We start from the raw sequence: 9,181 nt of genomic DNA, 5'->3' as shown, positions 1-9,181 counted from the left end.
ACAGATGTTATGGATAGAGAAATGGAAGCTCAGAGATAGATGGATGGTAAAAGTAAAGTTTGAGAAAATATATGTGGGTCTTATGAAGCAAGATCACATACATATGTAGGTACTATGAAGAAAAGCTGCATACAGAATCCACATCATGGTAATCTGGATACCAGGGTTCTTTACCATGGTATTGGCCCATAGTAATGGAGCCGCAACAGTTATTGGATCCCATCAAAGAATACTAATGACATTACCAAGGTATTTACCTAAGGTATTGGCTAAGGGAAAAACTATATAAGGCGATGGAGATCAAGGTGTTACGTGTACATGTAATGGGTTATTCATATGTGATCTGACTTGGAGTAGGAATGCACTAGGAGGAAAGGAGATGGCTCAGATCTGATGGATCTAAAAATGTAGTGAAGACAAATGAATGAATACTATTACTTGATATGTTTATGATTGTGGCTAACAATGATAGATCTCTATTGATAATGAAACTTTTATATGAATGTGTGACAATGAAGCTTGTGAAATATGTGTTGTGATTGCAGTGAAAGTACAATTCAGTTATTTTAGAGATGTACACTGGTTTTCCTTTGAATTGTCGCCTACAAATGTGAATCCACCTTTGTAGGGTCATGTATAAATTCTGTGAATTTATACTATATGTTGAGATATGTATGTAGGTGTTAATACATGATAGTTGTGTACATACGCTAATATGTCTTGTAGGTGTCGCATATATATTCTAGGGTTTTGCAGTATGGCCTGTTGATGGAATTTCATCATATATGTTTTGTTTGTTGTTGTCTGCCAATGATGTCTCTATCATGATAATTTGTGTTTGACAATATTGATTGGGTTAAATGTGGAATGGTATATTGATTGGTAATGATGCTACAGTATGGTGATATGTGTTCGGTTTAGTAATTTGTGATTAGTTTAAGTGATATCTGACTGATGGGATGATCTATGTATAGTTAAGTGATTGATGATTTAGTGTTTAGTATTTTGAGATCTATACACATGTGTGATACAGAGGAAGCAAGTACATACATGGGTGTGCTTCAGAACATTAGCTTATGACTGATCAGGGTTTGCAGGAACAAGATTGTGTTTCTATGATGGTGAACAATGTATAGTTTATTGATGAATGGTTGGTATAATCTGAGAGCCTATATCTGTTATGAAATTTATTTTGTTACAATAATTGGATGAGATTAAATATTATAGTAATTCATTTGGTTTAGTGATTGGATGATTTGATTCAGTATTTAGGTTCATATTTTTTACTTGGTATTAGAATTAATGTTGGAAGAGGGTCTAGTTTGAAAATATGATGAAAGGTGACCTAGATATTTGATATTTTGACTCAGGTGGATCTAGTATGAAATGTTATGAAACGTGGTCCATAGAGGTGTTGAGGGTTGGAGCCTTTGGCGAGGTATTGGAAATACTGGGGGAGTGAATCAGTATTCCTTAGCAATTAGCACTTTTAAATATTTTCAGAGCATTAGTTAATCTTCAATTATTATTAATGTTTATACAATAATAACACTAAATAAAAGAACACAATAGGCACAAGAATTTTAGGTGGAAAACCCCCTCCGGGTCAAAAACCACCAATTGCTTTTCTAATAAATTATTTAATCTTTAGCCCCAACTGAAATGAAAGAAACAACTTCTTATAGAAAAGCATTCTTCTCTAGCTCCCACTAGAAGGACGCCCCAACACCCTGGTTTCTTTAGTAATCAAGTTAATGGGTGCCCCAACACCCTAGCGAGCCACAACTTGCCCTAGCACCACCCTACCACCCTAAAGTGTTCACAGGCCCAAACCTGTAGGCGACTTCATACACTTACCTAGCACCTCCCTGCCACCCTATAATGACTGAAATAAGACAAGACTGTGGATTCCCAAACCAGGGACAAAAATCCACGATACAATAAGATGTACAATGATTTTCGTGTACTTGAACAAATACCCAATCACTCTATGACCTGCAACCCAACCATGACATCATCCCAACAGTGACTCCTATACCTCCCAACACTGCCTCTTCAACTCTAGGCAGAATGACTCTTTCACAAATGACTCTTTTACAATCTTTACAATGATGACTCTTTTACAAATGACTCTTTTACAATGATGAATCTTTTATAAATGACTCTTTTACAACTTTACAATGATGACTCTTGGCCTTAACAATACTTCACGATATCTAGATGGTTGTCATGTCTTCAAGGATGTCCTGTTGCAATGCTTCCTTTGATTTGATACTCCTACTCTTGAATTCTTGTTTAGTGTTGTACTTGAATCTTCTTCTACCCGCATGAAAAATTTTCCCAGTGAAACCAATCCCAAAACAAAACAAATACCATTCAACTTACCTCTGCCTGCAAAACACATGTAAGTGCATAATAATGAATAAATACAAATTAAAATTACAATGTGTACCTGAAGTTTGTTTGTCACTTTTTTTGTTGACTTGTTGTAGCAGTAGACAAAGACTCCCACTCTTCATATAGGTCTGGGCTCTATGCAAGACTATATCCAAAACTGGCCTAGATATATATACAATAAAAACTTATGACAGACCCTAGACTTGTGATGGACCAAGTTCTAAGGACAAGAATAGAGACCATTCTATAAACTATGATAAGACAAGTAACATGAACTTCCAACATCATATAGATTTATCAAACTTGGTGTAGCATTAATAATATGTATCATTAAATGTGTAGTATCAAGAATAGGACATCTGAAAAACTAACTGTGACATATAAAGACATAGAGATATAGCCAAGACACTGTATATAATTACGTTGTCCTAAAAAAACATATGTCAGAGATGATACTAAAAATTCAAATGTAAACACTAATCATACACATGGAAAATTTTAGGGGCAAATTTTCGCCCTTAGGTGAAATTAAGGGGTTTTAAATTTTTAGTGGGCGAATATTTTGTATCATAGTATATTTTTACAAATCGTCTCAAATTTATTTTATAAAAAAATTAGGTATGGAGGTTAGCTCACTTTATTTTAAGGGAGAGCGTAAAAAAGGTAAATTTAGCCCTTGAAATTAGGAGTTACAACCTTCCATTCGCCCTAATTTTCAAGAATAGGTTTTATTTAAGTGAATCCTATGGACCAAATACCATATTTATAGAAGAGATATGGTAAATTAATAAAAATATAAATAAATGAGAGGTATGGTAAATAAATAAAACATTTTTTTATATTTACTCCATAAGTCACCTTATATACATGCAAGGGTATAAACAAATAAAAATATAAATAAAGTGGAGGTATGGTAAATAAATAAAACCTCTTTTTATACTTACTCAAAAGGTTTGGTAAATAAATAAAACCTCTTTTTATATTTAGTCCATAAGCCTCTTTCTATTTATGAAGGCTCAAAAAAGAGGTTTTATTTAAGTGAATCCTATGGGCCAAATAACATATTTGTAAAAGAGGTATGGTAAATTAATAAAAATATAAATAAATGAGAGATATGGTAAATAAATAAAACATTTTTTTATATTTACTCCATAAGTCACCTTGTATTTTGCCAAATACCATGGGCTAGATTATTATTAATACCATGCAAAAAAACATTATTAACCCTAATATTAGTATTAATAAAAAAAATGGCACATGGTATTGACCCATGGTATTCACGTGGAATGTAGCCTATTTAAAGGGGGGAATTAAACCAGCATAGATCCATCTTTACTTTGGATCTACTAAGTCCCGAGAGGGATCAAATATCGTGATATGCAAACTAGCATAGAGTGAAAAAATATTTGATCCCTCTCGGGGCTTGGTGGATCAAGAGTAAAAATGGATGTTGTAATTTAATGTATGTTAAACATTTTAACTTGTTAAAATAAAAAATATAATAAAAATTAATTACTAATTTTATTAATTTTTATAAATTACTAATAGTAATTTTTATAAATTACTAATAGTGATTTTTAAGCTCCAGGTTTATGATAACCCATGGTATTCATGTGAGCATAGACTATTTAAAGGGGAAATTCTATCATCTTAGATCCATCTTAATTCTGGGTCTACCAAGTGCTCAGAGGGATAAATAGATTTCATCCCTCTAAGAGTGGTAGATGTGGAGTTAAGATGGATATAGGTTGGTTTTTATGATAATGAAGATATTAAATAGACTTAGGAAATTATATTGTAAAAACATTTTAAGGTGAATGGTTAAAGCTACATTTAGTCACTTCACAAAATTTAGTAAAAAATACCAATATCTCTATTAATATTGGTTTTTCTGATTTAACAAAAAAAATTCAAAATAGTGAAACCTTATCACTCTTTCCACATCACCCTCGCAGAAGATTTCCCACCATTTTTCAAACATTCTCAATATGATATCTTCATGAAAAAGTTTAGGTACTGATGTTGGATTAGTTGTTTGAAAAATAAGTTGGTTTGTACAACCTTTCATCTTCTGTGCTATTCTTAGTTTGTCCTAATGATTTGTAGGGGTTGGAGCCACTGCACCATATTTTCCTAAAAGGTGGAGATTGTTCACCAAAAAGGAAATTAATCTACATGTTACAACGTTGTTAAAAAATTGCAAGACGTATGAGGGTAGTGAATTATGCTAATAAGCAATTTAGATTGGGAGAGTATTTTATTATTTAATTGAATATTTCCAATTAAAATAATAATAAATCTACATTTATATATTCATATATTGATTGGAAGGCTTCTCACAATGGTCACTTCTTTCAATTAGATCCCCTTCAAGCCTTTGGGATACCTAATACTTTCTTATATAATATAGTTGAGGCTTGCTACTTGTTGGCGTGTTGGGGTAAACAAACTTGATGTGTTTTTTTTTTATCTCGCAGTTGGAGTCTATGGAATAAGAAAGAAATTTGATAACTTGAAAAAAGTGGTAGCTTGACAAAAGTTGTAGAGAAAATATTAATCTCTCCTAGACAGAACTCGTGGTCAATATCAACACCTACAAGAACTTTGTTGTGGAATATTATCAAAACTAATAGAAGGATATGAAAGAGTGTATTGTAAGAACCTTGACAAACATGGCCACTAAAACTTGGAACATTGTTTGTAGGAAGAGAAAATTATGTTTCTTTTCTCTAAACATGTATGTTAGTATATTACAGTTTAATGAATATGTTTTCTTATTATCATATATGGTTTCATACTTTAACAAAACATTCACCAAGACTTCACAATGTTTTATTATTCAGCAAGAGATTTTCCAAGATCTTACAAGATTTTATAATTCAGTGAAAGATTCTCCATCACTGTACAAGGTAATATAATCTAGTGAGAGATTCGCCAAAAAAATTATATATACATATTATATTATTGATAAAATTGCCTCCCATTTTTCATATGTATCATGGGGATTAGCCCATTTATTATACATATAAATATAGGGTGGTTCTTAAAATTTTCCCTGATCATACATACCTTGCTGTAGGAGACTTACCCTTAACTGTTGATGTGTGGTCCTTACTGTAGTGATCCTTGAAAGCATGTTTTTTCTTGCCTTCTAGGAGCTCAATATTGAATCTGTTGTATCTATGTAATTTTGTATCTCTAGGGTTTGAAATTGCATCCTGTGGTAGCCCTCTGAGTCCTATTGCCAACCCCACAGGTCTGATCAAGATTGGATTCTTCAAGAAAGAGTTATTCCCAATCTCCCACGATGGCCTGATTATATACTGGTTCAATAGAGAAAACTTGTACGAAGTGCCATGTTTCACTGTTGCGACCTTCAGCCCTGAAAATGATATCCAAAAAACTTTAGTCTGTTCTCTTTCTGTCACTATTTACAAGATTTGAATCCAATGCTCAAAGAGAAATTTATGATGATTTTCTCAAAGCCCCCTGTTTGACATGGAATTCGGGAACCTGCCATAACCCTAACTTCCTCAGACCATATCTCCGAAAATATAGCGAACCAATATTGGAAATTCGGTCACACGGTGCATCACGATTTTGGCTCAAACGGTTTTTAATTTCAGCTTCTGAAGCTTCTCAGAAAAAAATAAAAATTAAAAAAATAAATTAAAATATTAAAATATTAAAAAATAATAATAATAATAATAATAAAATAAAAAATTGTATATCGAAACTTCCACGATGGCTTGTTTGAAGCCACAAAATCCCTACAAGAGGAGGATATAAGGGTCACTATTTATATCAATGTCTTGAGATGAGAGGGTCCTCAAAAAGTGAACGTTGGAGGGATTTTAGGAGGAAAAAACATTACTAATTATTTACTATTCAATGACCACAACCAATTATGAGTTCCATGCCACAACCCCATAGGCTTTTAGCCCACTAACTGGGGCTACTAACTTCAAACACGAATATCTCTCAAACCGTGAAGAATTACATGACGTGTCATATATAAACGGAAACATCTCGACGAGTGGAATCCATATAGAAGATCCTTGACTCAGAATATAGTAATTTGTCAAGTCAAAATTCCCATGCAAGATCGGGGTAGCCCCTAGTGCTACTTGGGTTGACATCAATGACAACCACTGATCAACATGAGGGAGTCAAAGCTTCCTTCTAGTGGTAGTTGGTAAATTCTTGCAGGGGGTAGGTGCTCCCTTCCAATAAGAGCTGGTAAATGAGATCAAGGGGTTGGAGCTCCCTTCAAGTGGGTGTTGGAGAACGAGAGAAGGTTGTAGCCTTTTACAGGTGGGTGCCTATGTACCGGTAAGAGTCTCTGCTAGTACAATATTGTAAGAAAAAATTCTTTATATAATAAGAAAGAAGACAGAGACAATGACAACAGTTGTTTTCTCCCACATCGGATTTCCACCTAAAAAATCCTAGTGTTCTCATGTGTTTTTGTGTTGCTCATGTGTGATGGTTTATTATACCCTTATTATTCATGGTTACTGATTAATTAATGAATAATGAAGTAATGATGCACTGGTTAAATATGAACAGAGGATGAAATATATGAAAACTTAGTTAACTAGATATACGATGTTAGCCTTTACTGAAGTCGCGTACATATGCTAGTTGCATGAATGAAAATAGCATATAGAAATCAGAATATGAAATGAAAAGTTTAAAGTGAATTAAAAAATTGATTCAAATTATCTATGAATCTAAAACTAAGCAACTTAAATGAAATGATCATAAAAGTACATAAAAAATGTGCATATAAAACAAAGCATCTAATCAAAAGAATTGAAATAAACTTTGCAAAAATGAACATAAAAGAAACTAATCTATCTTGCATAAATGAAATACAAAAATACACTCATACTCATGTTGGAAATAATACTGAGAGGGGGGGTGAATCAGTATTATCAGATCAAGAATTTTTCTTTTTCATAATCAGATTTATATATGCTACTTTAGAGAGGGGAACTAGCGTGTACATGCAATTGTCTTTAAGGCAACCAACGTTTATGCAGTAAACTTATGATTCAGTTAATTCATCATATGTTGATCTTTAATCAGTGCATTAGTACTTCATCAATCATTAAATAGTAACCATGTGTAGTATAAACATAATAAACCATTACACATAAGCAACACACATGAACACCAAGATTTAGGGTGGAAACCAAATGTGCATGAAAACCGCTTGCTGCTGTCATCTCTGTCTTCTTTTAATAATAAGAAAATATGTTTACAATCTTGTACTGGTGCAGACTCATACTAGTATGCAGGCTTCTACCTGCAGAAGGTTACAACCTTCTCTCGTTCTCCATATTCTACTAGAAGGGAGCTACACCCCCCTAGCTCTTGTACTAGCCAATATGTTTACTAGTACGTAGGTGCCAGCGTATAGAAAACTCCACTCTTCCACCAGGGACCACGTTTCATGAATTTTCAGAGTGGATGCTCCTAGCACATATCAAGACATATGAAGACCTTGACTCATCAATAACCCATCAGAAATTTAAAAACTCAAACTTCATCAACCAACATGCAGTTAATATGAAACAATCAGATCACTGTCATCAGAACACTTTGCTGAACCCAAAAACCTGTATCAACCTTCAGAACCACTTGAAACCTCGAAAATTCATGTGTCAGACTGTATACGCTACTTCAATGAAGAAAACCTACGTGTATATGCTACTTCATTCAGCCCATCCTACGTATACCTCCAAAGATTCTGAATCATAAAATCTCTAAATCGCAAACTGTACCAACCAACAATGTATTGAACATCTACTGTCAACTTACAAAAATTTACACAAGCAGGCAACAAAAAACACTTCTTCTCACTTATACAATCAATCAAATATCAACCTCCTTATGCATTCAGAGTTACATTCAAATCTAAGAAGACTTCATTGACAGACAACAGTAAAATAGCAGCAGCAATAAATCAGCACTACTGATATGATAGATCATTCATCTCTGAACATCAAGCCTTTCTTTTGTATATGCTACTTGAAAGAACAGAACCTGCGTGTATACACTATTTTTCCGAGACGAACCTGTGTACAAATCTGCAAATATTGACTCAGAATTTTGCTACAATTCCAGACTTCAGACAAACCCAGATCATGATAGATAACGAATAAAACAGACGCAAAACATCATATCTAGCCTCAACCAATATCAGATCATTCAAGAATAAGCCATTTCATGTCTCATGATCCTGATCCAATATTGAACTCAAGGTGCACATAAATATTTCAGATCTAGTGTTATGGCTCCAAACCTCACTCTTGATGTTTGTGATGCTGCACTCATGGCCTAGGGCAACCCCTCCTTCCAGACCTGGTCCAAAAATTTAAAAAACAATGTTTTATTCCCTATATGCGACATTGCCTTAAGATAAACACGTGTGTACGCGGGTCTGTGTATACCCAACCCGTGTATATGTCTTAAAACACTTAAAAAAATTAAATATCCTTAATTTCAGGCGAAGATCGCAGGTTTTACCTGCTGATCACCTATTAGTGCCCGTGGCCCAACTATTCCCAACGAATTCCCAACTAAAAAACTACTTTGGGAGAAGTATAAAAAGGCTTCAATGGGAAGGCTTAAGGGAGGAGAGAAGGGAGAGAAAGGTTACTATGCTGAGATTTCCCTGACCAGGTCTGAAGATCCTAGTGCCTCTTGCACTTCCCCCATTTATAAGAAACCCTTGTTTCCTTGTGTGATGATGTCTCTCTACTACTTGAGATATCAT

Source organism: Pinus tabuliformis, chromosome 7 (assembly GCF_031772625.1).
Source record: "Pinus tabuliformis cultivar Carrire ecotype Pingquan chromosome 7, CPIR1, whole genome shotgun sequence".
In the NCBI taxonomy this organism is placed as follows: Eukaryota; Viridiplantae; Streptophyta; class Pinopsida; order Pinales; family Pinaceae; genus Pinus; species Pinus tabuliformis.
Note: the sequence above shows the minus strand (reverse complement) of the source record.